Source organism: Tamandua tetradactyla, chromosome 10 (assembly GCF_023851605.1).
Source record: "Tamandua tetradactyla isolate mTamTet1 chromosome 10, mTamTet1.pri, whole genome shotgun sequence".
Classification (NCBI taxonomy): domain Eukaryota; kingdom Metazoa; phylum Chordata; class Mammalia; order Pilosa; family Myrmecophagidae; genus Tamandua; species Tamandua tetradactyla.
Genome location: NC_135336.1, coordinates 92,969,149 through 92,996,619, shown reverse-complemented (window position 1 = coordinate 92,996,619; position 27,471 = coordinate 92,969,149). Strand labels below are relative to the sequence as shown.

The 27,471-nt window shown below is 38.0% G+C and overlaps 1 pseudogene; it reads left to right on the top strand.

Moving 5' to 3' along the window:
* Nucleotides 1-2,235: 2,235 nt before the first annotated feature.
* On the top strand, nt 2,236-24,477 carry LOC143647725 (lathosterol oxidase pseudogene; annotated as a pseudogene).
* The last annotated feature ends 2,994 nt before the right edge of the window (nt 24,478-27,471 follow it).

Here is a 27,471-nt window from a genome sequence, read left to right as displayed (position 1 = left end):
CTATAGAATCAAAATCTAGAATATAAATTATCAGGGGATGGGGTGGGGGTAGGGAATGGGAAGTTGTCTTCAAATGTACAGGGTTCCTATTTGAAATGATGGAAATGTTTTGGTAATGGATGGTGGTGATGGTAGCACAACATTGTGAACACAATTTACAGTCTGGTATGTATATATATACACATATAATATAATAAAAGGGAAAGTTATATTGTATATATGGTATGTATTTTATGCATGATTGTTCTGTATTGTTGTAAACCCACAACTTCTCTAATAAAAAATTAGTTATTAGGGCGGTGCAATGGTGGCTCAGTGGCAGAATTTTTGCGTGCCATACCGGAGACCCGGGTTCTATTCCCGGTGCCTTCCCATGCAAAAAATAATCATTATTATTATTAAAAAAATTTTTTTAAATATGGTTCCTCCTTTCAAAGGAAATAATAAGTAGAAAGAATTAACAACAGGAAACCATCCCAGATGGTTGAACAAGCACTGAAGTATTTTACAAAATGGAAATAATTGATTTACTGAGTTTCAAAAAATCTCCCCCATATTTCAGCAATCATAAAATTATATAGAAAATAATAATATCCTGCAAAGACATGTGATTGGCATGGACACATCTTTTTAAAATTTACAGTCACTTTTAATTGATTGAGTCTCAGGTTCATGGCAGGAGGAGGCGGCTGATTTCTAAGGCTTTGCCGCAAAGGTGAAGTGCCTAATTATCTGTGATTGTTTGCTACCTGTAGCCAGATTGACAGCATCGGAGCATGATGCTGTGACAAAAAATAAAATACAAGTGAGCCAAGCAGCCCTCTCAGGAGAAATCAGAGCCCGGGGAAGGGCAGCTTCTCCGTGCCAGCGCCCCGGCTTTGCCAGGTTCATTAGGCCAGCTTGGCTTGCAGCCCTTTCCACCCATATGCCATGTGGTGTTTGGGCTTGGCCTGGCTTTCCCAGTTCAGGTTCAGAGTTGGGATGGAAGGACAAGAGACCAAATGTGACAGGCAAAGGACAGTTTGACTCTTTTCTGCTGAGCTTGTGGCTTCTCCCTGTCATCCTCCTTCCCACCCCTTCTTATTCCCAGCTCTCAGGGAAGGTTCTGATATCCATGTTTATGCCTTTCCATTATTTTAAGTCCTTGGGTTGCCTCTTCTATTGACATTTTCAATCTTGTGCTCTAAGGAGATGTGAAGAAGTGAAGGCTACAGTTCTCGCATGAGGCATGAGAAACACAGATAGGAAAGGTGGAGTCACCTATGGGTCTGTTAGAATCCCTGGTGTCTAAGCTGCCAGGGCCTCAAGGTCATCTGGCTGGTCCTCAGCTCTGAAGCCAGTGAGGGACTCAACATGTCAGCGATCACCTAAATTTGCCTAGGCAATCCCTGTTGGGGGGAGTGCTGGGCCCCAAGTCCCATCTCCAAGTGGAAGGATGGCTCCCTATGGTATGCCAAACAGTAGCCACTTTCCACTGGGGTTAAAAGGAGGAAACAGTGAAATATGAGATGACAACAAGCAGTAAACACTTTGGATGGATTGTACGATGTGTGAATATATCTCAATAAAATTGCACCAAAAAAAAAAAAGGCCTAGTCCCACATGGTTAAAAATGGATTTAACTGGTTTGCAGGTCCTTCTAAACTCTCCAATTCAGTGGTTCTAGCAAATAAGGTAATGAAAATTGGGATAAAGGTCACTTTGAAATAGAGACCACCATCCTCCTTCCTGCCTTCTGGTACTACCCACATTCCAATTTCTCAAATAGAAACTTTTCTTTTTTTTCCTTCTCTGTACTTAGGACCTTGGTGGCCAATTCTTCTTACTTTCTCCTCCATATTGTCTCTCAAATCTTAACTTTGTCTCCCAGGTCCATTCCTTCCACACGCCTTCTATCACTTCCCCCAGCACCTCAGGTCCACCCTTAGAGGAACCCAAGGAAAATGTCATCTCTGTCCTGACCCTGAGCTGCTCCCTAGCCGACCCCCCCCGAGTACTCAGCGCTGGGGGTGCCCACTCCTCAGCTCTGGCCCAGGACCCTGCTTACTCCTAGCCAGATGACCCTCCCCAACTCCAACGGACCCTCTCCTCCAATCCCCGCCATCTGTTCCTAGCCCCTGCTCACTTTTTTACCAGGACTTTGATCACCCATTTCTCTTTCTGGGACAGCTTTCCCCTTTCACACCCCTTCCCAGGACTCTGTCCAGCCCGTTCTCTCCTTCCCCAGATGCCACGATGGAACTAATCAAGGTGGACGAGGAGAGAAGTGAGGCTACCATGGTGGTAAGAATTAGGTAAAAATTGTTAGCACCGAGGAGTTGCAGGTTGAGGCTGGGTCAAATGATTACAGGACTTGGGTGCCCTGCCGAAAGGAGGGGGTGGGTGGGCATTGGCAGGAGCAAGGAATTGCAGTTATTGGTGGGCCACTGTCTTGTCAGTGGCGTGTTAACAGGCACCTATTAGAATGAACTGGAAGTTAGCCTTCTCTAATTATCCCTCTTGTCCAGACACCTCCATGTTATCACATTCTAGCCTGGACATATGTGCCTCTGGCTGGGAAAGGGAAAGGAGCCTTGTCAACTGGCTTGTCCAATCGGGGGATGCCATCGAGGTACAAGGTGGAGCATGAGAACTGAAAACGAGCTTGGGGTGGGGGGATGGGGGCTTTGTTTACGTCCCGGTGTAGACACTGGGAGCACAGCAGGGAAAAAAGATAAACGACGCCCTTGGGGAGCTTCCTACTGGTAGGGGGTTGGCAGTGTCCCAGATGCCACCAGTGACAACACATCTTCCCGTAGAAAGGGGACAATTATACACGGCACAATCCCTGGCTAGCTCACAAAAGTCTATTTAAAAGTCAGAAATGGGTTGAATAAAGCATGTATCTTTCATAAATGGAACACCCTGCAACCATCAAAAAAATACTGAGGCAGGCTTCTATGCACTGAGAAGGCATAAACTGCACAAGCGTTAAGAAAGAAGCAAGGTGTGGGACGGCATGTTCTGTATGTTTCCTCTTTGTAAGAATGAATGAATGTACAGACACATGCACACAAATGCACCTGTATATTAGAATAGTTCTATAAAGCTCCTCAAGAAAGAGCTCTCATTGACTCTGAGGAGGGGAACAGAGGGACTGGCGTGGACAGAGAACTGACTTTTATTGTCTATTCTTTCCCATTGTTCGTATTGTTATCACGTAGGTGTCAGTTTTTCAATAAAAATCTAATGAATAAAAAGCAAGCATCCACAGGTAAAGAAAATAAAGTCAGTTTCATTTTTCCTCCCTTACTGCATTCAAAACAGAGTTCAGGTGGATTAAAAATATTTCATGTTAAAGAATTAATTATATATTGCAATCACCGATGAAGTCATTGATTCAGGCAAGACTCTTCAATGGATGCTAAAGTCACTGGGGTGAAAGTTTGTTGGGGACCAGGATAGTGACACAGTTTCAGAGTATCACCCCAGATTACTTTTTAATTGTACAAGAAAATTAACCCTGATCTTTGAGTCGAAGAAAGATATTTTAAAGCCTAACACGAAAAGAAGAAATTGCCTGACACACTCACACACACACACACACAGATCTGACTCATGCAAAGTCAAATGTTCTTTTCTACATGAACACTATAAACTTAATAAAAAAATAAATCATAAATTTTGGAAATTTACTGTGAATTTGGCAATAAGTTAGCATAAGTATTATGTAGAAAGTTGACACAAATTGACTTTGAAAAAATAAGACCCCAATAAAAGTGGACAAAGGAAAAAGAATTCACAGAATAGAAAATATGAAGAAGAAAAAAAAGTCATACCTCATCATTCATCAAAGCAATGCCAAAAGAAGCGGGGCTGCATTTTTCACTATTCAAATTAGCCAAAACGCAAAATAAGAGAGTTCTCAAAGTGATAGACACCCTGTATATGGTAGAACACAAATCAGTTCAAGAACTAATTTGGCCAACATTTGCCAAAATTAATAATAGTTCAAATACTTTGACTTGCTAATTCCACTTCTGTGACACCGATCTAGAGAAATAAACTGAAAATAGACAGAGTTTTACATCCAGGATTTATCGAATCACCGAAACAATCACCAAAACTTGAAAGAAACTTAAATATCCAGTGATAGGAAAATAGTTAATTACAATATATTCATACAATAAAATTCTTTGTAGCCCCCCAAAATCAGGGATTGTTGTAAAATTATAATAAGTCAAAAAACAGTAAGTTAAACAATTAGCATGATCCTCATTTGATTAAAAAGCCCTGAAAAAATTGGAAGCATAAACACTCAAAAGCTAACAATAATAATCTCTATGTAGCGAGATTACACGTGATTTTTATGCTCTTACTTATACATTTTTGTATGTTCCAAACTTTTTGTAATAAGAGTGTGCTCCTTTTATTATAGGAGAAAAGTTTATGAAACAATTTTAATAGCAACATAAAAACTAACATTTGTTGGTGACTTCTTAAATGCCTGACACCGTGCCAAACACATTACATTTTTATCTCTTTAAATATTCTCAACACTGGGATGTGAGAACTTATCACTTCTTTGCAGATCAGGAAACTGAGCTAAGGTTTGGTTCCAGAAATTGAACCAGGTGGTCTGACTTCAGAATTTACACATTTGAAGAACTTTTATCAATGAAGGGCATTGCTTGTGATCATTTAAAATGATGACACAAAACTCTACAGTGTACCATGCCTATTTTTATTATATTATATATTTACTTTAATTTAATGCACAAAAATATTAACAGTGCTTATCTCTGGGGATGGAATTTGGGAGATTATAATTTTCTTCTTTATATTTATATTTGTATAACACACTAATGATAAAAAATGAATAATCATCCTTTTTAAATATCAATAAGAGGAGAAGTGTATTATGGGTTAATTTGGAATACTAGCCACCATGTAAAACCTTTTAATTTGAAAATATATTTTTAATTAAAAAATATGAAGGACCAAGAAACTCGAAAATACAACCCCTTCGTAGATAGGAGGCTGCCTGTATCATTTTTTAAAAAATGGACAGGCACCGGGACTCGAACTCGTGTCTCCGGCATGGCAAGCGAGACCTGCTGAGCCACCGTGGTCTGCCGGTTTTCCACTTCCTAATATGATGATACAAAAGTACTACCTTGAATGGCCATTATCAACAAAACAGAAAATGACAAGTGCTGGAGAGGATGCGGAGAAAGAGGCACACTTATCCACTGTTGGTGGGAATGTCAAAGGGTGCAACCACTGTGGAAGGCAGTTTGGCGGTTCCTCAAAAAGCTGAATATAGAACTGCCATACGACCCAGCAATACCATTGCTAGGTATCTACTCAAAGGACTTAAGGGCAAAGACACAAACGGACATTTGCACACCAATGTTTATAGCAGCATTATTTACAATTGCAAAGAGATGGAAACAGCCAAAATCTCCATCAACAGAAGAGTGGCTAAACAAACTGTGGTATATACATACGATGGAATATTATGCAGCTTTAAGACAAGATAAACTTATGAACCATGTAATAACATGGATGGACCTAGAGAATATTATGCTGAGTGAATCCAGCCAAAAACTAAAGGACAAATACTGTATGGTCCCACTGATGTGAACGGACATTCGAGAATAAACTTGAAATATGTCATTGGTAACAGAGTTCAGCAGGAGTTAGAAACAGGGTAAGACAATGGGTAATTGAAGCTGAAGGGATACAGACTGTGCAACAGGACTAGATACAAAAACTCAAAAATGGACAGCACAATAATACCTAATTGTAAAGTAATCATGTTAAAACACTGAATGAAGCTGCATCTGAGCTATAGGTTTTTGTTTTGTTTTGTGTTGTTTTGTTTTGATTTTACTATTATTACTTTTATTTTTTTCTCTATATTAACATTCTATATCTTTTTCGGTTATGTTGCTAGTTCTTCTAAACCAATGCAAATGTACTAAGAAATGATGATCATGCATCTATGTGATGATGTTAAGAATTAATGATTGCATGTGTAGAATGGTATGATCTCTAAATGTTGGGTTAATTTCTTTTTTTCCGTTAATTAAAAAAAAAAAAAAAAAAAAAAGAGAAGGGATAATTGGAGATGAAGGGATACAGACTGTACAACGGGACTGGATATAAAACTCAGAAATGGACAGCACAATACTACCCAATTGTAATGCAATTATGTTAAAACACTGAATGAAGCTGCATGTGAGGTATAGGTTTTTTGTTTTTGTTTTTTTTGTTTTTTTTCTTTCTATTATTGTTTTAATTCTTATTCTGTTTTCTTTTTATTTCTTTTTCTAAATCGATGCAAATGTACTAAGAAATGATGAATATGCAACTATGTGATGTTATTAAGAATTACTGATTGTACATGTAGATTGGAATGATTTCTAATTGTTTTGTTAATTCTTTTTTTAATTAATAAAAAAAAAATGAAAAAAAAAAAAAAAAAAAGTACTACCTTACTTTACCAAATTCTTCTTCATACACGCCAACCTGCTATCACAATTTTTTGAACACGGAACAACTTCATAAATGTGTGCCCATGAAAGGTGGTGATATTAAATGTATTAAAATGAGTGTTCTGAAAAGCTGTTTTTTTATTGTTCTATTTATTTATTTATTTATTTATTTATTTAAGGAAGTACAATGACTGCAAAGTTATAAAACAAAGTTAGCATCTGGTAAGGTGAGTTGACCCTGAGCTGAATCAAGCCAAAACCTAAGGCAGCTCTACGAGCTTGTGAGGTTCTCTCCAAGGCAATCAGACCAAGAAAGCATGGGAATGCGGAACGTCAAAGAGAAGGAAAGCAAACTCCGTTCTCAAACCCAAAGTCAGGCCTTAAGTTTCTCCTTGGAAAGGCATCTTCGGGTGTTTTCGTCGAGGGTTTGCTATCATTAAATGTACCCTCCCTTTGTCTAGCGCCCTCTCACTCTCTTCCCTTCCCTGCTGCTAATCTAGTCCAAGCCATCGCTCCTCTCTCCAGGCAAATAGATGCTTGCACCACTTCTAACATAGCTCCCGTAGTCAGGAGCAGTGACTGGGAGTGCTAGGACGCCCCCTAGGGGAAGTCAGCTAACTCGACAGAGAGCCTGTAAATGCGGTGAAGTTTGCAAAGAAACACTGCCATCTAGTGGAAGTCAAGGCAATCCCATCTCTTCTCTTGAGCCGATGGGTGTAATGAAGGCAAATATTTAGAGTCATCTCTATAAAGGACTATCTAAGCTTTCCAAGGAAAAGTTTTTATCGTCTCTTTATCTTAAAAGTTGTATTTCAGCAACTTGAGGAAAAAGTAATTGGGCATTACTTCCCTACGGGTGTTACCAGAAACCTGAGCTGGACAGAAAGAGGAATGAAGAAAGAATGAAAGCATCTTTAACTTGTGATCAGCTCATGGTCTCTCTCATCAGCATATATATCAGTATATCAGTGCTAATGACATATACATATATATATATAATGCTTCTTTTGTTATAAATTTCCCTTAATCTGGCCCTATGGACTCAGATTATGCAGGTCAAGACCAGAAGCGAAATGTCAGCAAATCTTCCTGGTGTGAAAATCTTATTTTGGAAATAACACTATCAAGAAATCTCGGTCAAAATAGAGATGAGATGATGACCCCAAATCCAGAATAACGTCTTAAGATTTATGACAGTCAGATCGGGAATGATGAATAACAGCACAAGCCCTCTAGCACCTTGGCAAAGCAAACCTCAGAAGGTTTAGAATGAAAATAAAGAAAATGATTGGGATCAAAGATAAATTCATTATGGACCAGGATGGTAGAAATAAATCTAAACACATCTATAATCACATTCTTACTAATGGAGTGAATTCTCACACACAGAAAAACAGATTCTATTAAAATTTTGGCTACCTTCTATTTACAAAAGGTAAACTCAAGATATGGACAAGATACCATTCAAAATAAAATGATGAATACAAATACACCAGGCAAATACGAACCAAAAAAATCTGATATAGCTATACTAATTTTAAGAAAAACAGAAATGAAAAGGTAACTAACATTCTGCTATAAAATTCAACCCACCAAGAAAACATAACAATTCTAAATCTGAAGGCATCACATGAAATAGCATCAAAATACTATTGGTTATTGCTATAAAGTAATAACTGTAAAATGGAAGATTCTAAAATTAAATTGAAATAGCCAAGGCAATCTTGAGAATAAACTGGGAGAATTTACATTAACAGCTATCTAGACTTACTGTGACACTATAGTAATTAAATCAGCATGGTATTGGCACAAGAAAAGAAAATTAAACCAGGGAAACAGATAGTAAGTCCAGAGAAAGACCCACATAATCATCATCTGCTTTATGAAAAAGCTGACACTGCAGAACAGTGGGAAAAAATAATGGCTTTTCAATATGTATTTACTGGGGCAACTGAATAAAGAAAATTCTTGACTTTAACCTTTCATCAAACATGAAAATGAATTTGAGATAGATTAGGTTAAACATGGTAGATTGAACTATATGAAATTGCCAGTTTTGTTAGTCAAGTATTGGTAATTTCATATGGTCCAAATCTAACAGAACAATAAGGCTTTTGGAAGAAAACATAGGAGACTATTTTCATGACAATGAAGTAGGCAAACATTTCTTAAAACAGCATGCAAAATATGATAATCACAGAGAAAAAAATTAGTAAGCTAGAATACATTAAAATTAAGAACTTCTGCTCATCAAAAGACACTGTTTAGAGAGTAAGAAGCCACTGTGTAAGAATATCTTTGCAATATATGTCTTCAACAAAACACTCCTATCTAGAGCAGATACAAAACTCCTACAAAGTAATTTTTAAAGTCAGAAAACCCAATAGCAAAATGGAAAAAATTTAGGCAATTATATCACTCCACAAAGAAATATCAAACTGTCATCAAGAAAGTGAGTCAAGATGAAACAGGACTTCCGGAGAAGATGGCGGCTTAGTAAGACGCGCGGATCTTAGTTTCTCCTCCAGGACAGCTACTAGGGGAGTAGAAACGATACAGAACAGCTCCCAAAGCCACGACAGAGATAAAAAAGACAGCGTACCCCATCCTGGAACAGCTGGCTGGCTGAGAGAACCCGCTCTGGTGAGATTGCCGAGGGGTGCGGGCTTCACCGGGCAGGGCGGCAAGCGGCCGGAGTCACTCCCTTCCCCCTCCCCGGGCCGGCTGGGAGAATTGGACAGGCGGTCCCCTCAAACCGCGGCGGCTGGCGCCCACACCACGCGTGGCCCCCCGGACCAACTGAGAGAATTGTGTCGGAAAGCCCCAGGCCGCGGAGAACGGCGACGGGGGGGGGGCCTCTTTCAAACCCGTGACTCCCCGGGAACGTGCACTCTCCAGGGCGGGCCACTGCGGCTGGCGCCCTACCGCCAAGCTTGGCGCCCCGGGCCAACTAGAAAATTCGGATGGGCGCTTTCCCGGGCTGTGGCGGCCAGCGATCCTCCCCGCGTTCGGACCCCAGGCCAGCTGGCACTCTTCCAAGCCGCTTCGGCTAGCGAACCTCCTGGATGGCGAGAGTTTTCCAAAGTTAAAGGACCCACAGCACCTTTTACTGGTGGGACCCGCAGACAAACGTGTGCCACGAGCGCCACCTACTGGGCAGGATAAGAAAAACAGAACCCAGAGATTTCACAGAAAAATCTTACAACCTTGTTGGGTCCGACACCCAGGGAAATCTGACTAAATGCCCAGACGCCAGCAGCAGAAGATAACTGTCCACGCGCAGAAGCTTGAGAATATGGCCCAGTCAAAGGAGGAAACCAATAGTTCAAATGAGATACAAGAGCTGAGACAACTAATGCTGAATATACGAACAGAAATGGAAAACCTCTTCAAAAATGAAATCGATAAATTGAGGGAGGACATGAAGAGGACATGGGCTGAACATAAAGAAGAAATAGAAAAACTGAAAAAACAAATCACAGAACTTATGGAAGTGAAGGACAAAGTAGAAAAGATGGAAAAAACAATGGATACCTACAATGATAGATTTAAAGAGACAGAAGATAGAATTAGTGATTTGGAGGATGGAACATCTGAATTACAAAAAGAAACAGAAACTATCGGGAAAAGAATGGAAAAATTTGAACAGGGTATCAGGGAACTCAAGGACAATATGAACCGCACAAATATATGTGTTGTGGGTGTCCCAGAAGGAGAAGAGAAGGGAAAAGGAGGAGAAAAACTAATGGAAGAAATTATCACTGAAAATTTCCCAACTCTTATGAAAGACCTAAAATTACAGATCCAAGAAGTGCAGCGCACCCCAAAGAGATTAGACCCAAATAGGCGTTCTCCAAGACACTTACTAGTTAGAATGTCAGAGGTCAAAGAGAAAGAGAGGATCTTGAAAGCAGCAAGAGAAAAACAATTCATCACATACAAGGGAAACCCAATAAGACTATATGTAGATTTCTCAGCAAAAACCATGGAAGCTAGAAGACAGTGGGATGATATATTTAAATTACTAAAAGAGAAAAACTGCCAACCAAGACTCCTATATCCAGCAAAATTATCCTTCAAAAATGAGGGAGAAATTAAAACATTCTCAGACAAAAAGTCACTGACAGAATTTGTGACCAAGAGACCAGCTCTGCAAGAAATACTAAAGGGAGCTCTAGAGTCAGATACAAAAAGACAGAAGAGAGAGGTATGGAGAAGAGTGTAGAAAGAAGGAAAATCAGATATGATATATATAATACAAAAGGCAAAATGTTAGAGGAAAATATTATCCAAACAGTAATAACACTAAATGTCAATGGACTGAATTTCCCAATCAAAAGACATAGATTGGCAGAATGGATTAAAAAACAGGATCCTTCTATATGCTGTCTACAGGAAACACATCTTAGACCCAAAGATAAACATAGGTTGAAAGTGAAAGGTTGGGAAAAGATATTTCATGCAAATAACAACCAGAAAAGAGCAGGAGTGGCTACACTAATATCCAACAAATTAGACTTCAAATGTAAAGCAGTTAAAAGAGACAAAGAAGGACACTATATACTAATAAAAGGAACAATTAAACAAGAAGACATAACAATCATGAATATTTACGCACGGAACCAGAATGCCCCAAAATACGTGAGGAATACACTGCAAACACTGAAAAGGGAAATAGACTCATATACCATAATAGTTGGAGACTTCAATTCACCACTCTCATCAATGGACAGAACATCTAGACAGAGGATCAATAAAGAAATAGAGAATCTGAATATTACTATAAATGAGCTAGACTTAACAGACATTTATAGGACATTACATCCCACAACAGCAGGATACACCTTTTTCTCAAGTGCTCATGGATCATTCTCAAAGATAGACCATATGCTGGGTCACAAAGCAAGTCTTAACAAATTTAAAAAGATTGAAATCATACACAACACTTTCTCGGATCATAAAGGAATGAAGTTGGAAATCAATAATAGGCGGAGTGCCAGAAAATTCACAAATACGTGGAGGCTCAACAACACACTCCTAAACAACGACTGGGTCAAAGAAGAAATTGCTAGAGAAATTAGAAAATACCTCGAGGCGAAGAAAAATGAAAACACAACATATCAAAACTTATGGGACGCAGCAAAGGCAGTGCTAAGAGGGAAATGTATTGCCCTAAATGCCTATATCAGAAAAGAAGAAAAGGCAAAAATTCAGGAATTAACTATCCATTTTGAAGAACTGGAGAAAGAACAGCAAACTAATCCCAAAGCAAGCAAAAGGAAAGAAATAACAAAGATTAGAGCAGAAATAAATGAAATTGAAAACATGAAAACAATAGAGAAAATCAATAAGGCCAGAAGTTGGTTCTATGAGAAAATCAATAAGATTGATGGACCCTTAGCAAGATTGACAAAAAGAAGAAGAGAGAGGATGCAAATAAATAAGATCAGAAATGGAAGAGGAGACATAACTACTGACCTCACAGAAATAAAGGAGGTAATAACAGGATACTAAGAACAACTTTACGCTAATAAATACAACAATTTAGATGAAATGGATGGGTTTTTGGAAAGACATGAACAACCAACTTTGACTCAAGAAGAAATAGATGACCTCAACAAACCAATCATAAGTAAAGAAATTGAATCAGTCATTCAAAAGCTTCCTAAAAAGAAAAGTCCAGGACCAGACGACTTCACATGTGAATTCTATCAAACATTCCAGAAAGAATTAGTACCAACTCTCCTCAAACTCTTCAAAAAAATCGAAGCGGAGGGAAAACTACCTAATTCATTCTATGAAGCCAACATCACCCTCATACCAAAACCGGGCAAAGATATTACAAAAAAAGAAAACTATAGACCAATCTCTCTAATGAATATAGATGCAAAAATCCTCAATAAAATTATAGCAAATCATATCCAACAACACATTAAAAGAATTATACATCATGACCAAGTAGGATTCATCCCAGGTATGCAAGGATGGTTCAACATAAGAAAATCAATTAGTGTAATACACCATATCAACAAATCAAAGCAGAAAAATCACATGATCATCTCAATTGATGCAGAAAAGGCATTTGACAAGATTCAACATCCTTTCCTGTTGAAAACACTTCAAAGGATAGGAATACAAGGGAACTTCCTTAAAATGATAGAGGGAATATATGAAAAACCCACAGCTAATATCATCCTCAATGGGGAAAAATTGAAAACTTTCCCCCTAAGATCAGAAACAAGACAAGGATGTCCACCATCACCACTTATTCAACATTGTGTTGGAGGTTCTAGCCAGAGCAATTAGACAAGAAAAAGAAATACAAGGCATCAAAATAGGAAAGGAAGAAGTAAAACTATCACTGTTTGCAGACGATATGATACTATACGTCGAAAACCCAGAAAAATCCACAACAAAACTACTAGAGCTAATAAATGAGTACAGCAAAGTAGCAGGTTACAAGATCAACATTCAAAAATCTGTAGCATTTCTATACACTAGCAATGAACAAACGGAGGGGGAAATCAAGAAATGAATCCCATTTACAATTGCAACTAAAAGAATAAAATACCTAGGAATAAATTTAACTAAAGAGACAAAAAACCTATATAAAGAAAACTACAAAAAACTGCTAAAAGAAATCATAGAAGACCTAAATAGATGGAAGGGCATACCGTGTTCATGGATTGGAAGACTAAATATAGTCAAGATGTCAATCCTACCTAAATTGATTTACAAATTCAATGCAATACCAATCAAAATCCCAACAACTTATTTTTCAGAAATAAAAAAACCAATAAGCAAATTTATCTGGAAGGGCAGGGTGCCCCGAATTGCTAAAAATATCTTGAGGAAAAAAAACGAAGCTGGAGGTCTTGCACTGCCTGACTTTAAGGCATATTATGAAGCCACAGTGTTCAAAACAGCATGGTATTGGCATAAAGATAGATATATCGACCAATGGAATCGAATAGAGTGCTCAGATATAGACCCTCTCATCTATGGACATTTGATCTTTGATAAGGCAGTCAACCCAACTCACCTGGGACAGAACAGTCTCTTCAACAAATGGTGCCTAGAGAACTGGATATCCATATGCAAAAGAATGAAAGAAGACCCATATCTCACACCCTACACAAAAGCTAACTCAAAATGGATCAAAGATCTAAACATTAGGTCTAAGACCATAAAACAGTTAGAGGAAAATGTAGGGAGATATCTTATGAATCTTACAATTGGAGGCAGTTTTATGGACCTTAAACCTAAAGCAAGAGCACTGAAGAAGGAAATAAATAAATGGGAATTCCTCAAAATTAAACACTTTTGTGCATCAAAGAACTTCATCAAGAAAGTAGAAAGACAGCTTACACAATGGGAGACAATATTTGGAAACAACATATCAGATAAAGGTCTAGTATCCAGAATTTATAATGAGATTGTTCAACTCAACAGCAAAAAGACAGCCAACCCAATTACAAAATGGGAAAAAGACTTGAATAGACACCTCTCAGAGGAGGAAATACAAATGGCCAAAAGGCACATGAACAGATGCTCAATGTCCCTGGCCATTAGAGAAATGCAAATCAAAACCACAATGAGATATCATCTCACACCCACCAGAATGGCCATTATCAACAAAACAGAAAATGACAAGTGCTGGAGAGGATGCGGAGAAAGAGGCACACTTATCCACTGTTGGTGGGAATGTCAAATGGTGCAACCACTGTGGAAAGCAGTTTGGCGGTTCCTCAAAAAGCTGAATATAGAATTGCCATACGACCCAGCAATACCATTGCTGGGAATCTACTCAAAGGAATTAAGGGCAAAAACTCAAATGGACATTTGCACACCAATGTTTATAGCAGCGTTATTTACAATTGCAAAGAGATGGAAACAGCCAAAATGTCCATCAACAGACGAGTGGCTAAACAAACTGTGGTATATGCATACGATGGAATATTATGCAGCTTTAAGGCAGGATAAACTTATGAAGCATGTAATAACATGGATGGACCTAGAGAACATTATGCTGAGTGAGTCTAGCCAAAAACTAAAAGACAAATACTGTATGGTCCCAGTGATGTGAATCGACACTCGAGAATAAACTTGGAATATGTCATTGGTAACAGAGTCCAGCAGGAGTTAGAAACAGGGTAAGATAATGGGTAATTGGAGCTGATGGGATACAGACTGTGCAATAGGACTTGATACAAAAAATCAAAAATGGACAGCACAATAATACCTAATTGTAAAGTAATCATGTTAAAACACTGAATGAAGCTGCATCCGAGCTATAGGTTTTTGTTTTGTTTTGTTTTGTTCTTACTATTATTACTTTTATTTTTTTTCTCTATATTAACATTCTGTATCTTTTTCGGTTATATTGCTAGTTCTTCTAAACCGATGCAAATGTACTAAGAAACGATGATCATGCATCTATGTGACGATGTTAAATTACTGATTGCATATGTAGAATGGTATGATTTCTAAAAAAAAAAAAAAAAAATGGACAGCACAATACTACCTAATTGTAATGTAATATGTTAAAACACTGAATGAAGCTCCATCTGAGCTATAGTTGTTTTTTTTCTTATATATTTTTGTATTTTTTATTTTTATTTATATTTTTTCTCTATATTATCATTTTATTTCTTTTTCTGTTGTCTTGCTATTTCTTTTTCTAAATCGATGCATATGTACTAAGAAATGATGACATACATCTATGTGATGATATTAAGAATTACTGATTGCATATGTAGAATGGAATGATTTCTAAATGTTGTGTTAGTTAATTTTTTTTAATTAATAAAAAAAAGAAAAAAAAAGAAAGAAAGTGAGTCAATTAAGAACACAATTTCTGTACCACTATAATCCACCAGGATGACTAAAACGAAAAGACACTGCCAAGTGGGACAAGAATATGGAATTAGCAAAACCCTTGAAAAGTATTGCTGGATTACAAAATGATCCATCTACCTTAGAACACTGTTTGATAGTATCTCCTAACGGTGAACATATGTGTACTTTATGACCTAGCAATTCCACTCCTAGGAAATGCATGCCTCTCTTTACCAAAAGACTTTCATAAGAATGTTCACCGTAGTACTATTTGTAATGGCTGAAAATTAGATACAACCCTGGGTTAGTCAGATTCAGTTGTCAACTTGGCCAGCTGAACGCACCTAGTTCTGTTGCCGTGGACAAGAGCCAATGGTACGTGAACCTCATCTGTGGCTGATTATATCTGCAGTCGGTTAGGAGGCGCACTTGCTGCAATGAATGATGTTTGAGTTAATGGACTGGTGCTTAAATGAGAGAGCTTAACATAGCACAGCCAAAAGCAGTTCAGCATACCTCATCTCGCAGCTCAGCGCAGGCCTTTGGAGATGAAGGAAATCACCTCAGGAAAAGTTGTTGGAACCCAGAGGCCTGAAGAGAAGGCCAGCAGAGACCATCCTGTGCCTTGCCACGTAAGAAAGAACCTCAATGGAAAGTTAGCTGCCTTTCCTCTGAAGAATTAACAAAATAAATCCCCTTTTATTAAAAGCCAATCCTTCTCTGGTGTGTTGCATTCCGGCAGCTAGCAAACTAGAACAAACCCAAATGCCCATCAATAGTAGAGTGGGCAAATTTTGTTATTATATTCACACAATGGAATAATATACAGCAGTCAGTGAGAATGGACCATATATAACTATTCAAATGAATGAACCTTATGACCGTTACGAGGAGTGGAAGAAGCAAATACAAATAATAAATGATTACATATAAAGTTCAAAACCTGATCAAATTGATTTAGAGAATTAGAAGCCAGAACAGTAATTATCTGGGGGAAGGGTTAACGAAAGGAATTCTGGGATGGTACTGGTAATGTTGATACCAACAGCGTATTCATGCCTTGGGTATTTATGTGACACCTGAGACTCAAAGTTAGGGCTCTGAAGCTATGAAAGTCAGCATTGCCCCTTACAGGAACTGTTAGGAATGGATGGAAGACAAATTAAGATTTGAGACTTTTATTAGAGTCTCAAATGAAGGAAGCTGATCTGAATAGGGCTAAGGTGGAGCAGAATACAGGGTAAAGGATGATATTGTCCATGTTTTGAAACTTCAACTTCTGTGTGAGACCAAAGGAAGAGAGGTTTATTTGGTGCAAAATTTATATTTGGGGTAATGTATTGCCTAATTTAACTTATATGGTCAGTTTAGTTGAACACCATAAGTACATGGAATCTTGAATAGGGTATGAGATTTTGTTGGTTTGCCCAGGTTAGTGTGATGCTCCAATATATTCCAGAGTAATCTGGGCAGTGAATAAAGAAGTATTTGCAAAGTGCCCTTTGAAGACTGGGGAGAAAGGAGGAAATATTCTACTTGCTCATTTGGAGAATTTCTGATATTTTGGCAAGCAGTGAAGAAAACCAGATCAATAAACTGAGCTCTTGATTATGGGGTTCACCCCTATGAGACTTATTCCTGCAAAGGATAGGCTATGTCCATTTAAAATTGTGCCTTGGAGTCAACCCTAGAGAACCTTTTTTGTTGCTTGGATATGGCCCCTCTCTCTGGGCCAACTCAGCAGGTGGGCTCGCTGCCCTTCCCCTGTATAGGACATGACTCCCAGGAGTGTGGATCTCCCTGGCAATGTGGAACAGAAATCTCAGGGATGAGCCTGGCCCTGGCATTCTGGGATTGAGAAAGCCTTTTTGACCAAAAAGGGGAAGAGAGAAATTAGACAAAATAAAGTTTCAGTGGCTAGGAGACTTGGCTCAGAGTCAAGAGATTGTCCTGGAATTACTCATTGCAGAAGACACTCCCTTAAAAAAAGAGAGAGAGAGAGAGAGATTGTCCTGGAAGTTGTTCCTCTGCATTATATGGATGTACCTTTTTGGTTTGTGGTGTTTTGGAGTGGCTGGAGGGAAGTACCTGAGACGGTTGAGCTATATTCCAGTGGCCTTCATTCTTGAAGACGATTGTGCAAAGGTGTAGATTTTGCAATATGACTTTGTGATTGTGATAACCTTGTGTCTGGTGCTCTTTTTTTTTTGTCCAGGGTATGGACAGATGAATAGAAAGATATGTACAAAAGATGGATAAATAGTGGGGGGATAAGGGGTCAAATAAATTGGGTGGATGGAAATAATAGTGGTCGATGAGAGGGAAAGGTGGGGGGTATAGGATACATGAATTTTTTTTTCTTTTTTCTTTTTGTTTCTTTTTCTATAGTGATGCAAATACTAGAAAATAATCATGGTGATGACTACATGGCTATCTGGTGATGTTGTGAGCCACGGATTGTACACCATGTATGGGCTATATGTGTGTGAAGATTATTTTCCAATGGAAATATTTCCTAAAAAAAAAAAGAGGGTATTCATGAAGTTGTACACAAGATCTGTGCACTTCATTGCAATTGTCTTATTTTAATAAAAAGTTTGGTGATTGAAATAGGATTCTGGGAAGATGACAGAGCAGGACGCTCCAGAAATCAGTCTCTCAACCAGAATAACTATTAAACAAGCAGGAATTGTCTTTTAATAAAAAATTATTTTGAAACTCCAGGGTCCAGTAGAACACTATACAGCACCTAGGGAAGAATAGAAGGAAGAAGCTATAAATTACAGTACACATGATTAAATTGCTCTCTCCATGTGGCAGTTACCAGCACATATGCCCCACTCTTGTGGCAGGAAGCATTGGTCTAGTCCTTGCATAGCTTGCTGGTGCCAGAGAAGAACCTAAAAACACACTTCCCCAAGGTCAGTGTGGCGCGGGACAAGCCAATTGCTGATCACGGCTTTTGGTTAATTTACTTCAGATTGCTGAGGACCCAGCTCAGAAGATGTCCATTGCTCCAATCAGGCTGCACTGGCTGGGTGGGGGCCGAGTCAGGAAAGTGCACCTTTGGGGACCCATGGAAGAAATTCCTGGCCCTTGCTGGTCCCTCCCTCACCCCCTCCCCAGGGCAGGTTGGAGCCAGCATGTTCCCTTTGTGGGTCTCTGGCCTTGTTCTGACTGGGAAAGACTGACTTAGGAAACTCCTCCTCATCCTGCCGCCACCCACTAAATTTGCCGTCCAGGCAAAAGTAGCATGAGGCAATGAAAACAGTGTAAGAAATAATTGAGGCAGATGGCCTGGAGCAAGTGAAACACCAGGGAAAAGGAGGATTGTCTCCTGGGAAGTGGAGGAGGCATTCAAGCTCCTGTAAACAGGGAAACTCCTAGGGAGAGTAACAAGCACAAGCCTAGGACAAGACACAGGCCTGGAAAAGGCAGGGAGAACCATCCAGGATGCACCTGCCTTGGACTGATCTTCCTAAGAGGAAGACCGAACTCTGATGGAGAGCACGGTGACTGTAAAGATAATTTCACACAGATAGTGAATGGTGTTTTTCTGCTAAGATTTTCTTGGTTTTGTTAGCTCCTGTCACTCAAGAAAATCTCTGTCAACCAGCTGGTTACCAAGCTCAAGAAGCAGACATTTCAGGGAATAAAACACAGAGTTAGCATTTTAAATGTTAACAGGTACAGTGGGCAGGAAAAGGTTACAAGACAAATGAAGAAACAGAAAAAATGTCCCATCCAAAGGAAGAGGATAAAATTCCATAAAATATCAATAAAGAAGACCAGACTGTGGACATACTGGACAAAGACTTTTAAAAAATGAACTTCAATATGCTCAAGGAAATGAAAAACGTAAGAGAAAGAACTAGAGGATATAAGGAAAACAGTCAACACACTCTTGAAGGTGAAGACAAGCACAGAGAAATGTTTGAAGGAGATGAGGAAAGCAGTGAATGAACAATATGAAAATCTCACTAAAGAGATGGAAATTTTACAAAGGAACCACACCTTCAACTACTGAAGTTTAAGACCACAATAACTAAAAAGAAAAATTCCTAGGAGGATTTCAATAGCAGATTAGAGCTGACAGAAGCAAATATCAGTGAACTCAAAGACAAGACAATTGAAATGAATCAGGATGAAGAACAGAAAGAAAAAAGAAATATAAAAAGTGAAAATAGCCTAAAAGACCTCTGGGACATTGTTCTAGTTTGCTAGCTGCCAGAATGCAACATATCAGAAACTGAAAGCTTTTTAAAAAGGGAAATTTAATAGTTGCTGGTTTACAGTTCTAAGGCCGAGAAAATGTCCCAATTAAAACAAGTCTTTAGGAATATCCAATCAAAGGCATCCAGGGAAAGATACATTTGTCCAAGAAAGCCGATGAAGTTCAGGGTTTCTCTCTCAAGTGAGAAGGCACATGGCGAACAGGGTCAGGCTTTCTCTCTTGTCTGGAAGGGAACATGGTGAACACAGCGTTATCTGCTTGCTTTCTCTCCTGGCTTCTTGAAGCTCCCCAGGAGGCATTTTTCTTCTTCATCTCCAAAGATCACTGGCTGGTGGACTCTGCTTCTCATGGCTATGTCATTCTGCTCTCTCCAATTCTCTGTCATTTTCCAAAATGTTTCCTCTTTTACAGGGCTTCAGTAAACCAATCAAGACCCACCCAAATGGGTGGAGACACACCTCCATCTAATCCAGTTCAACAACCACTCTTGATTAAATCACATAAGAAACAGCTGCCTTTACAAAATGGGATTAGGATTAAAACATGGCTTTTCTAAGGTACATTCATCCTTTCAAACCGGCACAGACATCATCAAACATATTAATATACACATTATGGGAGTCCCTGTAGAAGAAGAAAGAAAGGGACATAAGACATAGTCAAAGAAATAATGACAGAAAACTTCCCAGACATAGCAGAGGATGTGAATATGAACATCCATGGAGCCCATAAAAGACCAAACAGAATAGACCTAAAGGAGTACGCCCTGTCACTTACTAATCAAATGCTGAATGCAAAGGACAAGAAGAGAATTCTGAAAGCCACATGAGAAAAGCAATGTACTATGTAAAAGGGACTTCCAATTAGATTCATTACATCTTTCTCATCAGAAAACATGGAGGCAAGAAAATAGTGGGTTGGAATACAAAAGTGCTGAAAGAAAACAATTGCCAACTAAGAATTTTATACCCAGCAAGGCTGTTTTTAAAAAATGACAGGGAATTTAGAACGGTCATAGCCCAACACCCCTAAAATGAGGGACAGAAAGGTCAAAGGTAACGGTGGAGTTAAACAGAGAAGGTAGGATTTAACAAATGAATATGAATGTTGAATCATTACATTGCTATCTCTTTCAGTCTCCAGTGTCTTAGAGTAGCTAGAAGTAAAAACCTAAAAATGGAATTGTAACCCATGTCAAACTCTGAAATATGTTCTACAACTAATTGTGATGCTGTGCTTTGAAATTTATTGCTTTTTCATATATATGTGATTTTTTTCACAAAAAAAGACATTTCAAAAAGTTGGTTGTGATGATAAAAAAGTATTTAAGCCCTCTAGCCTCCTATATTCTGGAGCAGCTAGAAGGAAAAATCTGAGAGGATCATATGGTAGCCCATGACAAACTCTGGGATCTGTACTGTAACCACTTGTTGAAGAATGCTTTGAAAACTATTGCTTTTTTATTTCTTTGCTTTGTATATATGTTATATTATACAACAAAAAAAGTTTAAAAAAAAAAGATGGGGAGATTAAGACATTGCTAGAAAAACAAAAGCTGAAGTTGTTGATCACCACTAGACCTGTCCTACAAGCAATGCTAAAAGGAGCTCTCAGACTGAAAGGAAAGGACATTACACAAAGTGGCATAAAGAAATACAGACCTCTGATAAAGGTAACCATTTGGGTAACTATAAATGTTAATACTAGTGTATTGTGGTTTTGGGTATGTAACTCCTCTTCTTACTCTCTACAGGTGTTAAAATGTAAATGAATAACAGGAGCTGAAACAATTAATTCACAATGTACAAACAGACATGGAAAATCTCATCAAAAACCAAATCAATGAATTGAGGGAGGATATAAAGAAGGCAAGGAAAGAACAAAAAGAAGAAACTGAAAATCTGAAAAAACAAATCACAGAACTAATGGGAATGAAAGACACAGTAGAAGAGATGAAAAAAACAATGGAAACCCACAATGGTAGATTTCGAGAGGCAGAACATAGGATTTCTGAACTGGAGGACAGAACATCTGAAATCCGACAAGAAACAGAAACTATAGGAAAAAAAGTGGAAACATATGAGCAGGGACTCAGGGAATTGAAAGACAATATGAAGCGCATGAATATACATGTTGTGGGTGCCCCAGAAGGAGAAGAGAAGGGGAAAAGGAGGAGAAAAACTAATGGAGGAAATTATCACTGAAAATTTCCCAACTCTTATGAAAGACTTAAAATTACAGATCCAAGAAGTACAGTATACCCCAAAGAGAATAGATCCAAATAGACATACTTCAAGACATTTAATAATCAGAATGTCAAAGGTCAAAGAGAAAGAGAGGATCTTGAAAGCAGCAAGAGAAAAGCAATCCATCACATACAAGGGAAGCCCAATAAGACTATGTGCAGATTTCTCAACAGAAACCATGGAGGCGAGAAGACAGTGGGATAATATATTTAAATCATTAAAAGAGAAAAACTGCCAACCAAGAATTCTATATCCAGCAAAATTGTCCTTCAAAAATGAGGGATGGGGAGGGCCACGGTGGCTCAGCAGGTAAGAATGCTTGCCTGCCATGCCCGAGGACCCAGGTTCGATTCCCGGTGCTTGCCCATGTTAAAAAAAAAAATGAGGGAGAAATTAAAACATTTTCAGACAAAAAATCACTGAGAGAATTTGTGACCAAGAGACCAGCTCTGCAAGAAATACTAAAGGGAACACTAGAGACAGATACAAAGACAGAAGAGAGAGGTGTGGAGAAGAGTGTAGAAAGGAAGACTATGAGTAAAGGTAAAAAGAAGGAAAATTAGATATGACATATAAAATCCAGAAGGCAAAATAGTAGAAGAAAGTACTACCCATGCAGTAATAACACTGAATGTTAATGAATTAAACTCTCCAATCAAAAGACATAGTCTGGTAGAATGGATTAAAAAACAGGACCCATCTATATGCTGTCTCTACTCAAAGGACACGAGGCCAAGGACACAAATGGACATTTGCACACCAATGTTTATAACAGTATTATTAACAATTACCAAGAGATGGAAACAGCCAAAATGTCCATCAACAGACAGTTGGCTAAACAAACTGTGACATTTACATAAGATGGAATATTATGTAGCTATAAGACAGAACAAAGTTATGAAGTATGTAACAACATAAATGGATCTTAAGGACTAATTAGGCTGAGTGTGATTAGCCAGAAACAAAAGGACAAATACTGTATGGTCTCACTGATATGAACTGACATTAGTGAATAAACTTGGAATATTTCCTTGGTAACAGAGACCATCAGGAGACAGAAATAGGCTAAGATATTGGGTAATTGGAGCTGAAGAGATACAGATTGTGCAACAGGACTGAATATAAAAACTCAGAAATGGACAGCACAATATTACCTAACTGTAATACAATTATGTTAAAACACTGAATGAAGCTGCATATGAGAACGATAGAGGGAGGAGGGCTGGGGTATAAATGAAATCATAAAGAAAGATAGACAATAAAGATTGAGATGGTGTAATCTAGGAATGCCTAGAGTGTATAATGATAGTGACTAAATGTACAAATTTTAAAAAAATGTAAATGAATAAAAATTAATGATAAATCTAGACTTTTAGGCATATAATGTACAAGGATATAACTTGTAACAAGTACAAAAAAGGTGACAGGAAGGAGGAATAGTGTATGTGTATGCCATCGAAGTCAAGTTGGTGTCAAATTAAATATGATTGCTATCTATTTTATGGTGTTTAATTTTAGCCCCATGTTAATCACAAGGAAAATATATGAAAAATACAACAGGTAGAAATGAGAAGGGACTCAATAAGGCACAATACAAAAAATCAAATAACTACAAAAGTAGGCATTAATGGAAGAATTTGGGGACAAAAAAGGCATAAGACTTACAAAGATTAAATAGCAAATTGGCAAAAGAAAGTCCTTCATTATCCAAAGTGGCTTTAAGTGCAAATGGGTTAAACTCTCCAGTCAAAAGGCAAAGATTGGCAGAATGGATTAAAAAAAAAGCATGACTCAATTCCATGCTGTCTATAAGAGACTCATCTTAATTCAAAGTTCGAAAGTGAAGGGATGGAAAAAACATACCACACAAGTAGTAAACATAAGACAGCAGGGTAGCTATACCAATATCAGGTAAAATAGACTTTAAGTCGAAACTGTTACAAGCCCCCTTCAAGGTCAAAGCCTACCGGCTGGGGCAGCAGATAAACCTTGGCAACCTGGAAATGGCAGTGGGGAGACCCGCAGGGGACACCCACTAGGTGCTAAGATGGTCTGGTATTCAGTGCTGCAGATTATTACTTTTTTACACCCTGTGTATATCTAGCTACATGGTCAGAGGATGAAATTTTCCAACAATTAGACTCCTAATTATAAAAGTCTTGGTGCTTATAGCCTTTATGTCTTCTTTGCAACACTGAGTTATTATTTTGCTATGATTTTATGGGTGAAACATCCACAGCTTTTAAAGAATCAAATTTCTTGAGAGATTGAGTATACTGTCCAGTCACGCTATGGGTGAGTCTTCCCACTGCTACATTGAACTTATTAGAGGTGAAAGGTTACAGAACATGATATGAAGACATAGGAGAGCTTCCATTTGGTTGGTTTCGACTCATTGTTAGTTTAATATCCTTCCCATCTTTCACTAATCTACTGAGTTCATGGAGGCCATCATCACAGGCTTTCCTATAAGCACATGCATGAACCTCATCATATCTGGAAGATTGCTATTCTGTTTGCAAGTCATGCTTTTCACCCTTTGGATAGTTTCCTTCAGAGTCTACCTTATCATATATACCCTCTTATCTTTCCTTTATGTAAGGTGGTTTATTTATTTATTTTTATTTTTTTATTAATTAAAAAATATGTAGCAACAAAGAAAAACATTCTTAACATATGATCATTCCGTTCTATACATATAATCAGTAATTCACAATATCATCACATAGTTGCATATTTGTCATTTCTTACATTTGCATCAATTCATAAAAAATTTAAAAGACAGCAGAAAAAGAAGTAAAACAATAACAGGGGAAAAAAAGATTATACATACCATATCCCTTACCTCTCACTTTCATTTATCAGTAGCATTTTAAACTAAATTTATTTTAACATTTGTTCCCCTTATTATTTATTTTTATTCCATATGTTCTACTCGTTTCTTGGCAAGGTAGAAAAAAGGAGTATCAGAGACAAGGTTTTCACAATCACAAAGTCACATTGTGGCAGCTGTATCATTACTCAATCATCCTCAAGAAATATGGCTACTGGAACACAGCTCTACATTTTCAGGCAGTTCCCTCCAGCCTGTCCATGACATCTTGAATATCAAGATGATATCTACTTAATGCAAAAGAATAACCTCCACAACAACCCCTGGACTCTGAAATCTCTCAGCCATTGACACTTTGTCTCATTTCACTCTTCCCCTTTTTGGTCAAGAAGGTTTTCTCAATCCCTTGATGCTGAGTCTCAGCTCATTCTAGGGTTTTTCTCAATCCCTTGATGCTGAGTCTCAGCTCATTCTAGGATTTCTGTCCCATGTTGCCAGGAGGGTCCACACCTCTGGGAGTCATGTCCCACGTAGACGGGGCGGGGAAGGGTGGTGAGATTGCTTGTTGTGTTGGCTAGAGAGAGAGGCCACGTCTGAGCAACAAAAGAGGCTCCCTTGGGGGTGACTCTTAGGCCTAAATTTTAAGTAGACTTAACCTATCCTTTGTGGGTTTAAGTTTCATAAGAACAAACTCCAAGACTGGGGGCTCAGCCTCTAGCTTTGGTTGTCCACACTGCTTGTGAGAATATCAAGAATTCAACCTGGCAAAATGGATCAAAGATCTAAACATTAGGTCTAAGACCATAGAACAGTTAGAGGAAAATGTAGGGAGATATCTTATGAATCTTACAATTGGAGGCGGTTTTATGGACCTTACACCTAAAGCAAGAGCACTGAAGAAGGAAATAAATAAATGGGAACTCCTCAAAATTAAACACTTTTGTGCATCAAAGAACTTCATCAAGAAAGTAGAAAGACAGCCTACACAATGGGAATCAATATTTGGAAACGACATATCAGATAAAGGTCTAGTATCCAGAATCTATAATGAGATTGTTCAACTCAACAACAAAAAGATAGCCAACCCAATTACAAAATGGGAAAAAGACTTGAATAGACACCTCTCAGAGGAGGAAATACAAATGGCCAAAAGACACATGAAGAGATGCTCAATGTCCCTGGTCATTAGAGAAATGCAAATCAAAACCACAATGAGATATCATCTCACACCCACCAGAATGGCCATTATCAACAAAACAGAAAATGACAAGTGCTGGAGAGGATGCGGAGAAAGAGGCACACTTATCCACTGTTGGTGGGAATGTCAAATGGTGCAACCACTGTGGAAAGCAGTTTGGCGGTTCCTCAAAAAGCTGAATATAGAATTGCCATACGATCCAGCAATACCATTGCTGGGAATCTACTCAAAGGAATTAAGGGCAAAAACTCAAACAGACATTTGCACACCAATGTTTATAGCAGCGTTATTTACAATTGCAAAGAGATGGAAACAGCCAAAATGTCCATCAACAGATGAGTGGCTAAACAAACTGTGGTATATACGTACGATGGAATATTATGCAGCGTTAAGACAGGATAAACTTATGAAGCATGTAATAACATGGATGGACCTAGAAAACATTATGCTGAGTGAGTCTAGCCAAAAGCTGAAAGACAAATACTGTATGGTCCCAATGATGTGAATCGACACTCGAGAATAAACTTGGAATATGTCATTGGTAACAGAGTTCAGCAGGAGTTAGAAACAGGGTAAGATAATGGGTAATCGGAGCTGATGGAATACAGACGGTGCAATAGGACTAGATACAAAAACTCAAAAATGGACGGTACAATAATACCTAATTGTAAAGTAATCATGTTAAAATACTGAACGAAGCTGCATCCGAGCTATAGGTTTTTGTTTTGTTTTGTTTTGTTTGTTTTGTTCTTATTATTATTACTGTTATTTTTTTTCTCTATATTAACATTCTATATCTTTTTCTGTTATAATGCTAGTTCTTCTAAACCGATGCAAATGTACTAAGAAACGATGATCATGCATCTATGTGATGATGTTAAGAATTACTGATTGCATATGTAGAATGGTATGACGTCTAAAAAAAAAAAAAATGGTCAGCACAATACTGCCTAATTGTAATGTAATTATCTTGGAACGCTGAATGAAGCTGCATCTGATCTATAGTTTTTTTTTGTTTGTTTTGTTTTGTTTTCTCTTATATATTTTTGTACTTTTTATTTTTATTTGTGTTTTCTCTCTGTGTTATCACTTTATTTCTTTTTCTGTTGTAGTGCTATTTCTTTCTCTAAATTGATGCATATGTACTGAGAAATGATGACCATACACCTATGTGATGATATTAAGAATTACTGATTGCATATGTAGAATGGATTGATTTCTATTGTTGTGTTAGTTAATTTTTTTAATTAATAAAAAAAAAAAAAAAAAGAATTCAACCTGGGTAAGCTGCATTTCTCTCCATTCTCACCATTCCCTGAAGGGGTCTTTGCAAATACTTTTCCACTCACTGATTGATTGGGGCATCACTCTGGACAACCCACAAAATTTCGTGTCCTATCTGAGATTCCAAGTACTTATGGTGTTCAATCAAACTATCTACATAAGTTATATTAGGAAGTGCACTAATCAAAATATAAATTTTGTAACAAACATTTTTTGCTTTAGTCTCACACATACGGTGACATTTTAAAATATTACCATCTATTTTCAGCACCCTGCAATAATAACATTCCTTTGTTCTTCCTCATGCAAGAACATTTTTAAAATTGTGTGTGTGATCTTTTTTACTGGTTAGATGGATT